Source organism: Engraulis encrasicolus, unplaced genomic scaffold, assembly GCF_034702125.1.
Source record: "Engraulis encrasicolus isolate BLACKSEA-1 unplaced genomic scaffold, IST_EnEncr_1.0 scaffold_241_np1212, whole genome shotgun sequence".
NCBI classification, from domain to species: Eukaryota; Metazoa; Chordata; class Actinopteri; order Clupeiformes; family Engraulidae; genus Engraulis; species Engraulis encrasicolus.
The window spans coordinates 35,001-53,927 of record NW_026945525.1 but is presented as its reverse complement, the minus strand read 5'-3'; the positions used below and the strand labels follow the sequence as shown (position 1 = coordinate 53,927).

The 18,927-nt window shown below is 39.4% G+C and overlaps 2 long non-coding RNA genes across 2 annotated transcripts; one reads left to right on the top strand and one right to left on the bottom strand.

The window, feature by feature from the left end:
- Window positions 1–381: 381 nt before the first annotated feature.
- LOC134442731 (uncharacterized) lies at window positions 382–15,353 on the bottom strand. Its single transcript, XR_010033464.1, has 3 exons — window positions 15,293–15,353; window positions 7,766–7,842; window positions 382–813 (listed from the first exon to the last, which is right to left on the bottom strand). It is a non-coding gene; the product is annotated as an uncharacterized LOC134442731 (long non-coding RNA).
- On the top strand, window positions 3,219–5,105 carry LOC134442729 (uncharacterized). Its single transcript, XR_010033462.1, has 3 exons — window positions 3,219–3,443; window positions 4,071–4,169; window positions 4,480–5,105. It is a non-coding gene; the product is annotated as an uncharacterized LOC134442729 (long non-coding RNA).
- Window positions 15,354–18,927: the final 3,574 nt, after the last annotated feature.

Sequence of the window (18,927 nt, the reverse complement as noted above, 5' to 3'; positions counted from 1 at the left end):
ACACATTTTCCACAGAGTGATTTTACTGTGCATAGATTTTTTTTTTATCACACAGCTGAGGCAATATGTTTTTATTGGGTAGCTTTATGCAGCAAAATGTCCATTTCTATTCAGGGCTGGATTGGGCGATAAATAGGGCCCGGGCACTTTCGGATTTAAGGGGGACCCCTCATTATTATTAGTGCCGGAGAACTGACTCACCGGTGGGCCCCGCACCCTCATGGGCCCCTATTTTCAGTAATGTAAAAAATAAAACAATGGGGGCCCACGAGGGTGCGGGGCTCACCGGGAAATGCCCGCCATGCCAGATGGCCAGTCCAGCCCTGTTTCTATTCAAGATTTTGACTATCACCATTATTTTCTATTTTCATGGGGCTGGTGGCCCCGGTAGACTTCATCCAAATTTCAAAATATTTTACACAGTGTGTTTTTACTGGGTGTAGAACATTTTTACTATAGGGCCAAGGCCATATCTTTTCATAGGGGGCAACTGATGCACCCTAATGGTGGTGCTAAGTATTCATGAAAAAGGTAACATTAGTGAATGGGTAGCATGAATTCTGGAAATAAACAACTAAGAATCTTACACAGTGTACATTTAAAAGCAGTGCAAAAACTGATGAAACAGACGGTTAGAATGAAACAGAAATTTGAAAGTGTACTTCCATTCTGGAAGGTAACAGAGATTAAGAGCATAAACCAAAACAAACACTGCAATGGCCACAGGTACGTTACCAATGTCGTTGAGGACTCTCTGCCGATCACACGCACACGAAGACAATACATTTCAGCTGGACCGTCCAGATCAACATCCTGGAAAACAGTAAACAAAACCCATGATTGAAGCCGTAAGCGGTATTTGTGGGCGCAAGTTTGGGGCATTTCTGTCCACCCTAACACACCCAGAGATGGGAAAAGTAGTATAGTAGTATATTTAGTATAGTTTATGAAAGGTATGAGGAGGATGTTGACTTGTGTGCCCTCACACTGCCTGTTTAGGCAATTGAATGTGAGATCAAACTGATGTTCAATTACCCCTCTTCGTTTTTGGTGTGGCTATGACCCCATTCTGGAGTATGTTTCTTAACAGCATCATTGGTAACTACAGTAAAAACTTTGCTTGCATGCAATTTCCCATTGGCAAAATACCAAGTCGCTAACTAACAACGGTGCTTTTGAGAAACAGGGTCATGATCTTTTCACGAGTGTTGGTGAGAAACTTTACACATACAGCTAAGTATACAGTGTGCAAAATTGTTACAATACATTACATTACACTTAGCTGATGCTTTCATGTATTCAAAGCGACTTACATTTATTACTTTTCAGGGTATTGGTTACAGGCCCTAGGTGCCTTGCCTTAGGCACTTTAGCCATGGATGGAGATGTAGTGACAGGTCAGGGGAGATTCAAACCTGCAACCAATAGATTGAAAAACCAACTCTCTAACCACTAGGCCACGGCTGCCCCACCAGCACAATTATTAGTATTTTGAACATATTGGCCCTTTTAGGTAGCCTGGTAAACCAGCGCCACCTGCTGGACGCTGAAAATTTTTCAGCTGCGGGTGGGTCTGGTATCGAACAACTATTCATTTTGAATCTTGCCCTGAATCTGGCAAGATGGTAGCTAAACCAATCACAACGCAGAGATGTGTTTTGAATCAACGCGGGCGGGGCAGAGGGTTCTGGGGCGGGGTTTTGAGGGAGTGACGACATAGCAGTGAGACGCTGGGCAGTGGAGAAAGCACAAGAAAGATGGCGGCGGCAATGGAACAGCGCTCGTTTGATTTTGCATTGGCATCAGTTTTGGAAGAATTAGACTTGGGGTTTTCGTTAAAACGTGAGCAAGAGGAGGCTCTACGTTCATTCATTTTTAAGAAGGACGTTTTCGCCGTGTTACCGACAGGCTATGGCAAAAGTCTTATCTACCAGTTAACTCCACTGGTAGCCGAAATGATGGGGCTCTTTGAAAACCCGATGGTAGTACCCAGGGGCGCCTCCAAGTGGTGGCTAGTGGTGGCTACCGCCACCACGTGATCACTCTCAGCCACCACGTTAGCCACCACAACAAAATCTGTTTAACTGGCTGGCTTGCATGGCTTGTAGAATTAGCTAAACTACAACTCCCAGCATGCACGATAACAAGCTACGCTAGGTAGACCCGCCCCTCCCTCGAATCGAGAGTCAGTCGAAAGACGTAACGTAAGCTCTTCATTTCTCTTCAGTTGCGTCGGGCGGGCAGGCTGCATACAGCAGTGAGATGGACAACAACAAAGGTGTCAGTCTGTAAATAAATGATTTACAACGTTCTCTATGCTTTGTTTTTGAAAAGTTATGGCCCATATTTGATTACAAACAATGTGTTGAGGACTTCAAACTGGTTGTTGCTAGGAAATGGCATTTTAGCCTCCTGCAGTTAACTGATATGCTACTTCAAAAAACGAACTGCTTGTTAAACATTTCATACTTAAAAACTGTCCCCTAATACTCCGTTTTGAATGCTAACTTGCTAAGCCCTTAGGTTACAAAGTCGAACAATTGAAGATGTATTGATGGTTGCTGAATCAATATTGGATCTCTGCTGTTTTGTTGACAAAACGTCTGAGGTCCTCCCCTTTGCTAGGTCAACTTATAGAAAGCTACCCTTGCACATTCTGCTTATGAATGTCAGCAGGGCTGTCATTAATGAAAGCATAAGCAAAATGTTAGCTTCATTTGTTTGAAAAGTGCTATATTTGCAGCCAAAATTCATGAAGATATTTGTTAGTGTGAAAACCAATATACCTCAGCTGATATGTTTGTTTTTTCAGGTGCCAATTGAGCAAGGCACCCACTGGGAAAATGTTCCTGTGTCAGTATGAGAGACACTTTTTCTGCACGTGTGTATGTGTGTGTGTATGTCTGTCAACTTGTGACATTTTATATTATATATTTTTTTTAATTGATTGGCAGCACTGTATTTTATAGGCTATCATATCATACACAATGGGCTTGAGATCGAGACAATATAGAAAATAAGACTGTATGCCTACATAACTAAGCTTAATCCTAATAATAAACAAAATGGCTATCTAGCCTATATAACAACCCCAGTAGGCTATCTGTAGCCTAGATCAATACATTTGGGTTTTCGTCGGGTATGCCACCCCAAGATTTTGCCTAGCTCCAGCTAGCCACCCACAGGATTTATTTCTGCTGGCGCCACTGAGTACCGGTAGTCGTCTCGCCCTTGTTAGCCCTAATGGTAGACCAGGCGAAGGAGGCGAGCAATTTTGGACTCACTGCCATGCAACTGGGCGTCGATAACCCAGCAAACATAAAAATATGTCGTCAGTGCCAGTTGGTCTTCGGAGCAGTCAGGAGGCATGGCTTTTGCTGAACGCGACGTGTTGTCTTCCAAGACAAGGTCCTCGGAGTGGACGAGGTTCACCTCATATAATGGTAAGTGGCATGCTCTTAACAACGTCAGGGTGTGTGTAAAGTATATTCCTAAAAGATGACGGTAATGATTTGGTAATGTTGACTATCTAAACAAAGTCTGTGGTCGTAAGATTGAAGTTTACATGGACGTTGTGTGAGATGAACGTGGGGCTGATTGACTGGGAATGACAGATAAACGGCTGTGTACGGCGGCTAGAGGATACACATGCTGCGTCTTAAGTTAAATTTTACACTTTGGAAATTAGTACACTGCACTTCGACGAGACCAGCATGGCGTCGCACTAAAATAACATCGATGTTATGGAGCTAATGGTGCCATACCGGTGGAGTGATCTACACTAGAATCACACTGATACCGTGTATTCAGACAGTTAATACACCGAGTAAACCAACGAAAACACTTCTGAGACTCATTCTTGTGCTTGATTGTATTCTCAAACACTTCAGTGCGGTGAGCATTCCGAGAAACCATCCCCAGTCAATCGAGCCCCACGATGATCTCTCACAACGCACTTGCTCAATTATGTTGAATTAATTGTTCCGTTGATGTGGAAATAACACTAAGAAGCTAGTTTATATGGACTTAATCGCTTTGTGATTGAAGAATAACGTACTGATTTTCCACAGGGGGAAACGTGACAAAGGGAAGGCCTTCAGGTATTGTTTTGGCAAGCTAGGAGAACACATCTGACAGACAAAAAGGTTTCATCAAAGACACACAGACAGGTAAGCTAGTTCTATCATCTGTGGAAAGATGTCTTGGTTGTACTTTACCATAGCCAAATGTTGTGTTTGAGTTAAGGACTGTTCCCCACCCCATCTGAGTTATTGAGGGGGGTCTGTGTTAACAATATCCAGCAGTCTATTAGGCCTACAATCTGTTGTCACAAGTTAACACACTGATTGTAATAGGTAGTGTGAATGTTAATGAGGATCATGTCTGTTTGCGACAATATGCAACTGTACCAGTTCACCAGCGAAAATATAGGCTACTGTTTGTCTGCCAGCTACATTCTTTTTTTTTCTTTTGTGCAAGCTCCTGAAGTAAAGGACCTACACAGGACCTTCATATCAAGGACATTGACTGTGTGGATCTCGAGGTGCAGTTACCCAAAAGTTGCTACCCACGGAATACCAGGTTTTGAGGGATCCTGCCAGAGCAGAGAATCAACAGTAAGTCATATCTTAACTTCACACAAATACACATACAAGGGTGTGCCCAACACACATGTACTTTATAATATATTATTTTCTAAGTAATGAGACAAATTGAGGAATACATATTGGCCTGGTTCAGTCAAGTGGAGTTGTTGTCTGTTTCAAGCTACAGGTGTTTGCAAGGCAATTTATTATTTGTCGAAATTAAGGCAAATTTCATACATGTGTGTGACCATTCATCTTGCCACCTGTATTATTTTGTAGTAGGAAGGCAGAAGTCTTATGGCAGTGTGATGCTACAGTAATGCTTACAGTAATTTAAAGAGTATAGTTTACCTTCCTTAAAGCAATGTTGGGATATATGCCTTGCTCAAGGGCACTTTAGGCATGGATGGAGGTGTATGCAGTGGTCAGAGATTTGAGTCAGCAACCCTAGTCTGATCTTAAGACCACCTCACTAATCATTATGCCACACTGCCCACCATGTTAAGAAACTACAATATCAAGCCCCCCTTTGCTGGTATTCATGACTCATGAGTTTTTCCTGCAGATTGTGACAGTCCAGCAAAATGAGCCAGACAGATAGTAACACTGAAAAAGGACAACGTTGTTCCCATGGCCTCCCACTGCAGAAGACTACAGACGTTCAGTGAAGCACAAACAGCTGGTCCTCTTGTACTTAATAATTTAGTCAGCTGGATTCTAGGTGCCACTAAGGAGCCAACAGTGGATAATTTTGTCAACATTTCAATGGCATACATTAAAAGGGCAGCCTGTAATTGTTTGCCTTGCCTCCATCTTCCTTGCCACCAAGGGGAGTCCTCCTGTTTAGGTACAACCATGCAGTTAGGCCAGTCTATTGAAGCATATACTTATGACTGTTTGTATGTGTTGTGTATCTAGTAATGGATAAATTACCACATGAATAACTGCATATTCATTATATTGATAATTATAATGGCTTCCATTATTGATTAAAAAGGGATCTACCACCACTTGCATTATTGTTTTGTTATAAATGAAGCACTGTTAGGAATCCAGGAAGACGGATGCCGAGGCACTCAAGGTTGCATTTTTTTTTTACTTTATTTGGCTACAATGCCTCAGCATCTGTCTTCCTGGACCAAGTTTGACAGCCCCTACACTGATGAGCACCAAGGAAAAAAGGTGAAGACCCAGAAGCACTCCAATTACCTGCTTGTGTTTGATAATGTTAGGATCCATTTATCCCACTTTAAATGCATGAATATCACTGAAAATTGGAATTGTTTCCATTTTTTTTAAATGTATATATCATGAAAGGTAACTTGCATTGCCTTTTGAAGCACAGTTTAACAGTTGGACCACTTTGTATAGCCTATATGAACGATCATTATTGATCTTGGATATTATTGATATTGTAGGCCTATTTCTATTTGGGCTCATGTCTTTGCCTTTGGCACCCTCATGCATTATTGTTCTTCAAAATAGAAATTAATCACGGTCATTCTTAACTGTTAAGAATCAATCTGTCTTCCTTAGAGAGATATATATTTTAAAAACCTTAGTTTAGTACAATTTGTGGAACGCAAGAGGACTGATAGCTGTCCAAATCGGCAACGTGATTGGTTTAGCGCGGTCACGTGGTGTATCGTGTCTCATTCAGCTAAGGAACATATTCCTTCTGTAAACGTCTATACCCTTGGATGTTTTCACGATCCGAACCTCTCTGAAGTGAAATAGTGTAGCGTTTGGTAGACAGGGAACACACAGGATGTAGACAGAAGTGTCCGTTTAATGGAGACAGTTGGCCACAGCCACGCCACATAAAACTAATGAACAAGTAGGGCTACACTGCTTACCAGTAACCCAACTGTAGCACAGCTGCTACGTAGATCTCTCACAGTAAACAGAGAGAACTCCCCGCTCCCCTTATTCGAACCCCAACAGTGCCTCACACCCACCAAGCCATAGAACAGAATCATAGAACCGATGCGCACACAACTTAAGTAACCCCCCAGACTCGCTACAATAGCTTTGGTCAGTTCATCATCTTATGGGCATCGTGTTCGGATGCTGTGGAGCGAGAATGAACGAAAATTGAGGTGACCTGACGGCCTATAAATACAGGAAGATCTCTTTCAAGTATGTTTAACACCGTGGGCTTCCTCGATGCATGCGAGACGTTCGCTGAAACCGACAAAGCTGAAGTTGAACTTTGGAACAGTTTTGTATAGTGTTGTAGTACACCGGCAACTCGCATGTCTTTTTGGCAAAAGCGACGACTAAAGTCCGACTCCATCTCAAAACGTTAAAGTTATCCACGGTCCTGCTCACAGCTTCACTACTTCCCTTTTTTACAGTCCCCTTTCCACCACAGCTGTCTGTCGCGCTTACTACGTCACAGTCAGTTGCGCTGATTGGTCAGAGCGTTGGCCTATTAGCACAGACATGGTTTGAAAGACAACGGGTTGTGCTCATCAACAATGTTCCGTTTTATCCATTCATCAGAGCCAGACTAAATTAAGACATCCAATACATTTAGGCTGGTTTATCAGGCTACCTTTTAGGCACATTGTCAACCAAAAATTGCATGAGAGAGAAAGATATGTCAAACCCCACCCATCCAATGCAAAAGAGTCTGCTCAAAGTTTGGTCTCCTAAGGGGGAGTTGTCTAAGGTGAAACTATGAGAAAACTATTACCCTACAGCACGATCGTATTCCAGAACTAAAACCTATATTGAGTTTAAGTTTTCTTCTAAGATAACTTCTGCTGCTTCAGTAATGCGGCCTTCGCAATGTGCCACAGCAAGTGCAACACCCTCATGGGTAGATAGAGACCTGCAGAGATCTACAAATCAGAGATGACTGGTGTTGGATTGAACGTGAAATTTGGCAAAGGGTTTGTGATGATGTGAGGGTGCTTTAGCAAAGCTGGAATTGGGCAGATTCGTGTTTGCAAAGAACACATAACTGAGGCCAAGATGGCACATCAATGCAAGAAGGTTTGGTGTGTCCTCCAGCAGTGTCCAGAACGTGGATGAGATGCCAGGAGACATGTCAGGTAGCACAGGAGGAGCCCACCAGAGCCCAACAAAATGAGCCTCGCAGGCCACTGATGTGTGCGATCTCCCTATGCCACCTAATAACAAAAGACAGATCTAGCTGCCGAGTTGTAACATACCACTTTGTCTGGCTCTTCATTCAGGTAGACCGTCAGCTCCTCAGCATGCACTCCCTCTTCACATCAATGTTGTCAGTCTGCGTATGAGGGCCGGTCAATATATGCCAGGAAACAAACATGCAGGAAAGAAAGAAAGACTATGGAAATGGAAGATGGCGGACGTGGTTGAGTGACGGTCTCACAGCTCCAACGCTACCTATGAATTAACTAAAAAAAACACTAACTGCAAAAACTAAGCACTGCTTGAAAAGCAGACAGAAGAATTAAACCATCTCTTTTGGTCTTTGAAATGGCAAATAGGTCTAAACAAGATCCTAAAAGAACGCGTTCAGAATTAGACCTCTCCAGCGCAAGTGAACCAGAAATGGCCGGCCTAACATCATCAGACCGCACAATGCTGGATGGAATTCAAACGCAACTACAAAAACTGGACCTGCTGCAAGAAATGATGAAAGACATAGTTGATCTAAAAAAGTCTGTGGATTTCAATAATGAATTAATCGAAGAACTCAAAAGAGAAAATTCCAGCTTGAAAACAACCGTGAAATCCCTACAGACCGAAATGGAGACGCTATCAAAGGATAACAAACAGATGAGGAACACTATATTGGAAATGCAATGTCGCAGCATGCAAAATAACATCGTGATCATGGGATTAAAGGAAGGAGAAGGAGAAGATTACGCCACAACAAAAAATGTAGTTCAAGCCTTTATGAAGGATGAATTAAAAATGACGGAGGCCCAAATAGCCGAGGCCTCAATTGAGAAGACGCACCGACTAGGCCAAGTTCAAGAAGACCCAGACCCTGAGAAGCCACGGGCGGTGGTGATAAGATTCTCTCACACCGACAGTAAAGACGCAGTGCTGGCACGCGGTTTCAAATTGAAAAACACAAATTACTCAATGTTTCAACAATATCCTCGCGAAGTTGTTGACCGAAGACGCGTACTTGTCCCCATAATGAAAAAGTACAAAGCAGAAAAAGCTAAAACGCGCTTAGTCATGGACAAGCTGTATGTCAATAATCAGCTCTTTAGGGATAAAAAGATCACCACTTGGTTGTGAGAAGGAAATTTCAAGAAAGAACTAAAAGTAGACCATGGCTTGAAGGATGAAATGGAATGCCGTTCATTTTTTATTTTCCCTTTGTAAAGACCCATATTTATTTTATGTTTTTGAACAATGGACTGGACGTAGGCCTATATGGAAGATGATGCGCTCTGTTTCTTAGTTGAAAGATCTTTTTTTTCTCAACAATATCCACGGAGTTTTGCTGCTGGAAGACCTGTCCTTATATTTAAGAAAACGAATAGGCTACGAAAACAATGATGCGCTTAATCATGGATAAACTACGTCACCAACAACCAGCTTTTCAAGGATAAAACGGCATGTTGTGAGTATGAAGAAAGACCAAGAAAATACACGGTAAGATAAATAATTCTAACTACAATTGGACAACAAACATAGGCCTACATATGGATAATCATGACATCATATTTTGATCAACGAACCTTTTGAAAGACATTTTGAAGACCCGCTTGGTTTACTGAACAATATTGACGAGAGTAGACCTAGACGATGGATGCAATTTTAAGTTTGGAAGACTTTGATTTTCATTTCAACAAATCCACGGGTGTTGCTGCTGGAAGACCCGTCTATATAGGCTAACGTGCAGAAATAATCTTCAATAGGCTACAAAATAGCAAAGGTGCATTTAATTTTGGATAAATTGCTGCATGTCTACACCCAAGCTTATCAAGGATAAGAAATCACGACATATGTGAGTAAGAAAGAAAAAAAAAGAGACACATAGGCTATTCTTCTTTCTTTTTTTTTTTTCTTCTTCTTCTTCTTTCTAAATTTCCAATGGACAATCATCGACACATTGATCAACATGACATTATAGGCCATATGTTGATCCTCGAACTTTTGAAGGCACAAAATGCCCCCTGCGTGTTTTTTTTTCCCCCTCTTTAATTTCTGTGAAATGTAGGCCTAAGTCTTTGATTTTCGTTTAAATACTGTTGGACTAAGACTTAAAAAGTCAGCCTACCTAACTATTAGGCTATAATTTGTTTTGTCATCACTTAAACTAGGCCGATGATGATGATGATGATGGTGATGATGATTATTAATTAATTAATTAATTTTTTCTTTTTTTTTCCTCATGCACTCCAAAAAAAGAATACGTAAGGGGTAGCAATAGGGATTGGAGACTCACTTTTGTGTTTTATATTGATTTTTTTTGTTTTGGGGTGGAGAATTTTGTTTCTAAATGGGGGAGGGAAGGAAATACCCGACAGGAAATATTTGAGAAAGGAATGGTCTGATAGCTTTAGTTGGATATATTTTTACTTTTTTCCTAGGTTTAAGCCTATGGATAATGATATTGAACCACCTTTTAGGCTATAGAATAAGAAAAGTAAAACAAAATGTCAAGTGGAGAATATAGAATAGCAAGCTATAATACAAATGGGCTAGCTGACAAGAAAAAGCGTAATCAAGTTTTTACTTGGCTCAAAGAAAAACACTTTAGTTTAATTTGCTTACAAGAGACTCATTCAGAATCAGCTGATGAACATCTCTGGAGAGAGGAATGGGGAGGGCCAGTAATATTTTCACATGGTTCCAAAAACAAACGGGGGGTGATGGTACTACTTGGAAAACACTTAACAATTACAATACATGGATATGACTCTGACCCTCAAGGGAGATGGTTAATCCTAAGAATGGCTGTAGAGGACAAATTTATCTGCTTAGTTAATGTATATGGGCCAAATTCTGATGATCCAACTTTTTTTGGAAGCATACATGATAAAATTAATGAAGATTCTTATAAGTGTGATTATTATATCATGGTCGGAGATCACAATGTGGTTCAAAATGGGGAAATTGACCGTAAAGGGGGTATTAGAACCGAGTACCATCCCCAAAGTCAGAAAGAAATTAAAGCAATAATGAATGGTAAAGACATGGTGGATATCTGGAGATTAAAGAATCCTAAATTACGGAACTATACATGGAGAAGACAAAATCAAGCAAGCCGTATTGACTATTTTTTAATTTCCTTTTCTCTGGTTTCAAAGGTTAAAAAAGCAATGATAGAAGATAAAATAAGATCAGACCATCAATTAATTTCTCTGCACTTAGATATAGCAGATCATCCTAGAGGTAAATCCTATTGGAAATTTAACCAGAAACTGCTGGAGGATTCTGTCTTTATAGACAAAACTAAACTTTTCATCAAGAACTTTTTCTTAGATAATGTAGGCTCAGCAGACCCTCAAATTGTATGGGATACATTTAAGTGTGTTCTGAGAGGACACACAATAAAAATGGCATCATTTACAAAAAAACAAAATAAATTAAAAGAATTGAACATAAAAAATGAGATTGACACGTTAACCGCACTTGTGGACAAAGCTAATGCTACACAAAGTATGTTTGATAGACTGGAACAGAAACAACAAGAATACGAACAATTAATGCAAGAAAAAATAAATAATACATATTATTCAAATAAAGCTGAATGGATGGAAAAAGGAGAAAAATGTAATAAATTATTCTTGAGCTTACAACGAAATAATGTATCCAAGAAAAATATCCATCGACTAATAGATAGTAAAAATATTAGAAGAAATCATGGAAGACATTGAGAATTATTTTACTGACATATTTACACCAGATCATATAGATGAACATGATGACACCTTTTTTCAAAAGCAAGTTCAAATTGATGAAGAATCAAAACAATCATGTGAAGGTCCCATCACAGAGGAGGAACTCAAAGAGGCAATTTTTTCATTTAAAAAAGGAAAAACACCAGGGCTAGATGGGATCCCCATTGAAGTTTACCAGACTTTTTATGACTTGATTAAAAACCCTTTACTGGAGTGTTTTAATTTCTCTTATGAAAAAGGTACACTTTCAGATACACAAAAGCAAAGCGTAATCTCTTTGCTCCTCAAACAAGACCCTAATGGAAAATATAAAGACCCCACTCAACTTAAAAACTGGAGACCTCTCACCTTACAGGGGTATGACTCCAAAATACTGGCAAAATGTATTGCAACAAGAATTAAAAAAGTACTACCATCAATAATACATAATGACCAAACAGGTTTCATACAAGGACGGAACATATCAAATAGTATCAGACAAATAATAGAAATAATTGAACACTATGAAAAACAAAGCTGGATTAATATTTATTGCTGATTTTGAGAAGGCCTTCGATAAAATCAGTTGGGGCTTCATTAACAAATGTTTAAAACACTTTAACTTTGGTGACTCTTTAATAGAGTGGGTCAAAGTGATGTATGAAGGCGCTATCTGCAAAGTTCTAAATAATGGGCATTTATCCAAGTCAATAGCAATACGAAGGGGAGTCAAGCAAGGCTGTCCTTTGTCTCCCTATCTTTTTATCATTGCAATTGAGATCTTGGCAATAAAAATAAGATTTAACAGAGGGATAAAAGGTTTAGAATTAAATGGTATTAATAATAAAGTATGTATGTATGCAGATGACTCCAGTTTCATGATAAAACCAGACAATGAATCGCTTTATAATCTGATTAGTGACCTGAATAACTTTTCAAAAATATCAGGGCTTAAACCCAATTATGAGAAATGTAGGATATTGCGACTTGGTTATTTGAAGAGTAGTGATTTCTGTCTTCCATGTGATCTTCCGGTGGAATGGGTAGATGGAGCCGTCAACATTCTTGGTATCCATATACCCCACAATATTGAAGAAATATCCTTAATTAATTATAAATGCAAGTTGGGTAAATTAAATTCCATTTTACAGCCATGGCAAGGTAATCATCTGACTATTTATGGTAAAGTAACACTTATAAATTCCTTAGTTGTGTCTCAATTTACGTATTTAATGTTAGCACTCCCTTCACCTCCTGAAATCTTTTTTAAAGAATATGAACAACAAATATTTAAGTTTATCTGGAATGGCAAAAAAGATAAAGTTAGACGAGCATATCTATATAACGATTATGAGGTAGGTGGTACGCAACTGTTAAACCTGAGAGCAATGAATAAATCATTAAAAGCATCTCTCATACAAAAAAATATATTTTAATCCAGACTGGTTTTCAAGCAAATTGCTCAGAAACATCCATCCGTTGTTTGAGAAAAAAATGTACCCATTTTTACAGATTAGTCCAACACACTTTAATAAGATGGAAAGCATTATACAGAAAGCTTCTAGCTTCTTGATGGAGGCACTGCAAAGTTGGCTTCACTTTCAGTATTATCCGCCAGAAAAGGCTGAAGATATATTGCAACAAATCTTGTGGCTTAACTCTAACATTTTGAGTGGAGGCAAAGTTATTTTCTTTAAACAAATGTTCATTAAAGGAATTACTTTTGTGAATGACATTGTAAACGAGAAACATCAAATCCTCTCATATAAACAGTTAAGAGACAGGTATGGGGAGGTATGTACAACTCAACAATACAATCAGTTGACTTCTTCTCTATCATCAAGGTGGAAGCAAAAAATTAAAACGAGCAGTGAGAGTAATTTAGTGTGTAGACCAAATATAAAGCAGAACAAATGGCTAAATCAAACAAAAATAAACAAGGAAATATATAAGTTTTATTTACATACAGATAAATTGGTTGAGATCCCATGTAATATTTTTGATAGCTGGGAAAAAATGATTGATTCTCCTCTCTTATGGAAGAAAATCTTCAATAATTTGTATGAATCATCATTAGATATAAAAATACGTTTTTTTCAATACAAATTAATTTTTAAATACTTAAACACCAAGAAAATGCTTCACATTTGGGGTATAGAAACAAATCCATTGTGTCGCTTCTGTTTAGAAGAAGAGGAAACTCCAGAACACTTATTTTGGTATTGTCCTTTAACTGTTACACTTTGGTTTGAAATAGAACGTTGGCTGTTAAAATACAACATCAGTCTATGCTTGGATCTCCCTACAGTGCTCCTGGGCGATGTGGCAAATGAAAGCCAAGCAATACAAAATATAATCATTTTGTTGGGTAAAGTATTTATACATAAAACGATGGATTTAAAAAAGTTGAAAATAAGAGTCTTTAAAAATTATGTCAGATATTATTGTAAAATAGAGTGTATAATGGCTTGTGAAACAGGTAAAACAATGTATGCAGATAGGTGGTCTAAGATAAAACATGGAGAAGGATGGCTTTAGGTACCTTCATTTTATTTTATTTTTCTTCCTTTCTTCTTTTTTTCCCTTTCTGTTTAGTTCAAAAATGAATAAGGTATAATTTCTAAGCATATCAGCGCAAAAGTAAATTATAATTCCTTCCTGGGATGGGGGCGGGGGTTTTGGGGGGGGGGGGGTAGTAGTGTTGTTTAATTAATATATAGTTTGACGTGTTGGGGGACACTCATGTTTGGTTTGTATTTTTTTCCCTGTCTTTATCCTTTTATTATCCTTTATTGTATATTACATTTTGCTTTTAAAAGAAAAAATGAAGAGAAATTTAAAAAAAAAAAAAAAAAAAAAAAAAAAAGGAAGACAATATAGGTCCCCCATAAGGGGGGGTGGTGGATGGGTTAAAAAAAAGAAAAAACATGCAGGAAAAACATTTTAACCAATAGGAAGAATAAACGCAGTACAGGTACAACCACATTAAACAAAGGACACATCTCATTTAACTAGTAGCGTAGTGTATCGTTGGTACTGGCAGTGAAGTGGTACAGTACGTCACTGTTTGATATGGCATGGTGCAGCTCTGACACTTTTCCATTAGCCCCAAGTACTCGGTACCATTTCAGCACTCAGCCCTGGTTCCAAACGTACTGAAGTGATGCCAAAATGTGACGTCTGACCTTAAAAAGGTACACTGTGCAGGAAATGGTCAAAAAAGGTACTGCAACTACGCTGCTAATTGAAACTGGGCTGCCTATTGCCAAATTTGACCTTTTCATGAAAGCTTACCAAGTAATAAACTAATATTTTCTAGTATGGCCCAAATACAGTCATTTCTGCAGCTAAAAATGACTATTTCTGGAAATTCAAAATGGCGGACCATGGAGAAGATCCCCCTTTTCATGTATGAAAATAGCAATTTTTCCGTCATAATGAATACTTAGAATTTGATGGTGGTGGTAAGTATTCATGAAAAAGGTAACATCAGTGAATGGGCTGCATGAATTCTGGAAATAAACAACTAAAACTCATACACAGTGTACCTTTAATTCCCCTGATCATTTCATGGGAATCGCAAGCCAGACAGACATGAGAATCAAATAAAAAAATAAAATAATAATAAAACAGAGCAGCAACCACATCAACTGACCTGCAAAAGACTGTTATATCATTGCCCAGGACTGCTGTGTGTAAAGCCAGCTGTAGTTAGAACTGAGGTGAAGACAATGAGTTCAAAACTGGCTGAAGGATTGAAATTAGTGGGAGAAATGCAATATGATCCAAGACACCCTACTTCTCCCCATTACATTAGATCTTGAAATTTTAGCATTACTGTGATGCATGGCAGTGTGCATGTTTTACCTGAGTCATGGGCACCAGGATCCTCTGTATCTTCCTTGCATGAGAAGCACCTTTCTTGCTGAAGACCTGGAGCAGTGTTGTTGAAAGACCATCCAGCTCTGAGAAGAAATTCAACAGCAAACCAACTGTCATGATCCTCTTGAACTTGGCACTTAACTTGAAACAGGGCACAAAACACATACCTACAAAATACTTGTAACTTAAGACTTGTGACAAAGGTTACAAAAAGGCCTGATGGTCTTACTAAAATGAGGAAATAAACACACAAAAAAATCAACAAATAACTTACCTCGCACATGTTAAAAAGAGCAAGCCCTGCAATCGTGGGGGCATCACAAATTACTTCATGCCTTCAATGAGCAAAGGTCTTGGTCAGTTGAGCTGAGGACCCAAACGTCTTGAATTTCTATTGTGACCAGAAAGACAGATAAACTAATATAGGTGAAGGAGACAGCAATGCACAAGAAAAATGTAAAATAATTACAACAGATTTTACACACACACACACACACACACACACACACACACACACACACACACACACACACACACACACACACACACGTCATAGATTAGATACTACACAAGAACTTTCATCACCTTTTTCAGGGGCACCTTGTGAGAGGTAGCTGAGGTGAGGACCCTACAAACATCTTGAATGCTGAGGAATTAATATAGGTGAAAGAGACAGTTATGCAGAGAACAAAAACCCAAATAATAGTAACATATTCTACAAAGAAATTCAGTAAATGATTAATCACAAAAAATAACAAATTAACAGTATTTATATTTGCAACAATATGCATTTCTACCTCACTCAAGGTACAGTATATATTGAATGTAAATGCACTGGAATATCCTAAAGTGATCATTGATACAAAAAACTTGCTATGTCCTTTTTACACAACAAATGTAGAAGATCGAGTTTGAGGGAATGAGGGACAGAAGGGCGTTTGCATGTGTGTTTCACTAGATACTACTGGGATTTACTTTCAACTATTTCAAAGGTCATAGCCAATTAGGCCTACATACATTGGTAAGTGACCCACGACATGAATCAAACCAGCTGCAAACTGCAGCATCTAGTTCTACACACGACGCTCCCATTCAAACGCGCACCCATAGGCCTACACAAGCACACACAGCCCCTTCTGTCACGCAATCTCACGTCTCGTCTTTTTTCAAACCGAAAAGTTCCACCGGCTAATCAACATTTACTGAGGCCGTACACACACCGAAATCAGCGGTAACTTTACTTCCCCCGTGTCATTGATGTGTGTAGAGCTACTGATGGTATCTACGACTGTCCTGGATACATTTGAAATCAGACGCACACGGGTCTCGCAACGTCAATTCATAGAACTAATACAACGTTAATGAACCAGCTGTTGTCACCTAGCATAAATTAGCTAGCTGCCCGTTATGGGCTGCCAGGTAGTTTCTTTCGCTATAACTCGCAAAGTAACCGAAAATAATGTCACACATGCAAACATGCATACAGTACAACATGGGTGACAGCTTCCAAACTCCCAACAATAGTTAAAACAAGGAGACTATATCGATAATTAGCCGCTAACCAGTTTGAATTGGTGAGAATTAGCCAGCTAAGCTTACTCTCTTGCTCATAAAACGTATGCCTTGATGCCAAAAGTAAGTACACTAACGAAACGGGTGATATAAATGTGATTCTAGGAAAGTCATGATAAATGCAAACAGCCCTACAGTGGTTTACTTTTTTGACTTACCCGCCTTCAGAGTGTCCGCGGATATGTATTCAGTCAAAGAACTCGGCAAGCTCGTTGTTTCCGGCTGCCACACACAATCCGCACACTACTGCCACCATCTGTTCTGGCGTTGTAAAAGCCATTGGTCATCTTATCCAAAGGAATTAGGTTGTGACAACATTACTGGATTTGGGAAGTCGTTGGTTATTGGGCATCATGCTAAAGTTACATAACTTCATTATGCCCAATCACAAAACATAATTATTCATGGTAGAAGTGACATGTTTCCCTTTGATTAATTTAACATACACAACATATGGCTTTTTTCAGTGTAGAGTCATAGTTTTGTTCTCCTTGTGATGCTGTTAGAGCTCCAGATCTTCTTGAGTCTGATGAAAGCACCTCTTGCTTTTGATAGTCGGTTCCTGAGGTCCTTCATTCCGCCTCCCTCTTTGCAAACTGTGGCTCCCAAGTATGTGAACTGCTCCACCTCTTCAATATCTTTTCCATGGATCTGAATTCTTTCCTGGTTGCTTGCGTTAATCCTCATTGTTTTCGTTTTTTGTGTATTGATCTTCAGACCTACTCACCTGGCCTCTTCATCCAACCGTGTTGTTTTATTCTGTATTTGTTGTTTTGTTGAGGACAGTAATGCGATGTCATCTGCACTCTCTGCAGATGTTGGCAGAGGTCGAGCGTGTAAAATGAATTTATGTAATTTATATTGTTTCGCACATATGGAGTTACTGTCATTTTACAGCAAGCTAGCCTAAGGCTAGGGTTGTATGTGACAAATAAATTACTCTTACTCTTACACACACACACACACACACATACAAGCACACTTGTACGCAACTTGTCTATAAAACTAGCTCAAATCCTTCACAAACAAATACACACACACATGCTCTCTCTCAAACACACACACACACACACACACACACACACATTGACCCTCATTTATCAAACTAGCGTAGAAACCATCTTAGAAATCAGTGCAGATCTCGTCGTACGACAAGGCTCACGTGAGACTTACTAAACATGTGTACCACTCCAATCCCGTCGTAAGAACTAGCGGCTGTTGATAAACCCAGAGTATGAAAACCATTGTAATAAGAATAAACACACCTTCTCTAAAACAGCGGGATGGAGACCGCACCCCTGACATTACGACATGGAGAGACGCAAACTGGCTAAAACATCCACGTTTCTGGTTGATTGGCAGCTTGAAATTAGGCATTACGGTGAGGTAGACAACAAAATAACTGGTGGAAATAATAAACAACCACAGTCAACAGCGTTTCATTTGTCAATATGAATGGGGGTCAATTCCTTTCCTTAGTAATGATGATTGACTACAGCAGAAAAGATAATGGTAATAAACCTTTATTTGAAACAAGGTCAAGAATAAAGGGAACCATTTCTTGGGGAAGGAAAGTTTCCCAAATCCAGTGCGCTGTCCTGATTCCGTGCTCATGTGCGCTCTGCTCCTCTCCTGCGCTATACAGTCCTTCGAGAGTATAGCCTTTTTGCCACTTACATGGACGACTATGAAGTGTAATGTGTAGGCCTATATTCGAATAGTAGCCTAGTTGCGTGCAAAATATTATGTATTGTGATTATCATGTAGCCTACATATATGTTATTATGCACTGTTAAAAAAAGAACTGACGCGTTCATCCCTTTACGCTCACTTTAGACTACGCATTTTGTCACAGCTTGCGCATTTATGACCATTCATCTGATTGATGTAGTCTATAATGTACAGTCATTGATGGATGGTGCTTACAGACTTGGTAGGGTCCTTCCTAATCGCGTTTGGAAAGTCAGCCATCTCATGGCCAAAACCTAAATGTGGATGGCATGTGCATTTGCGCTCTATGCTCTAGTCTCATGACCCACTCTTTATGG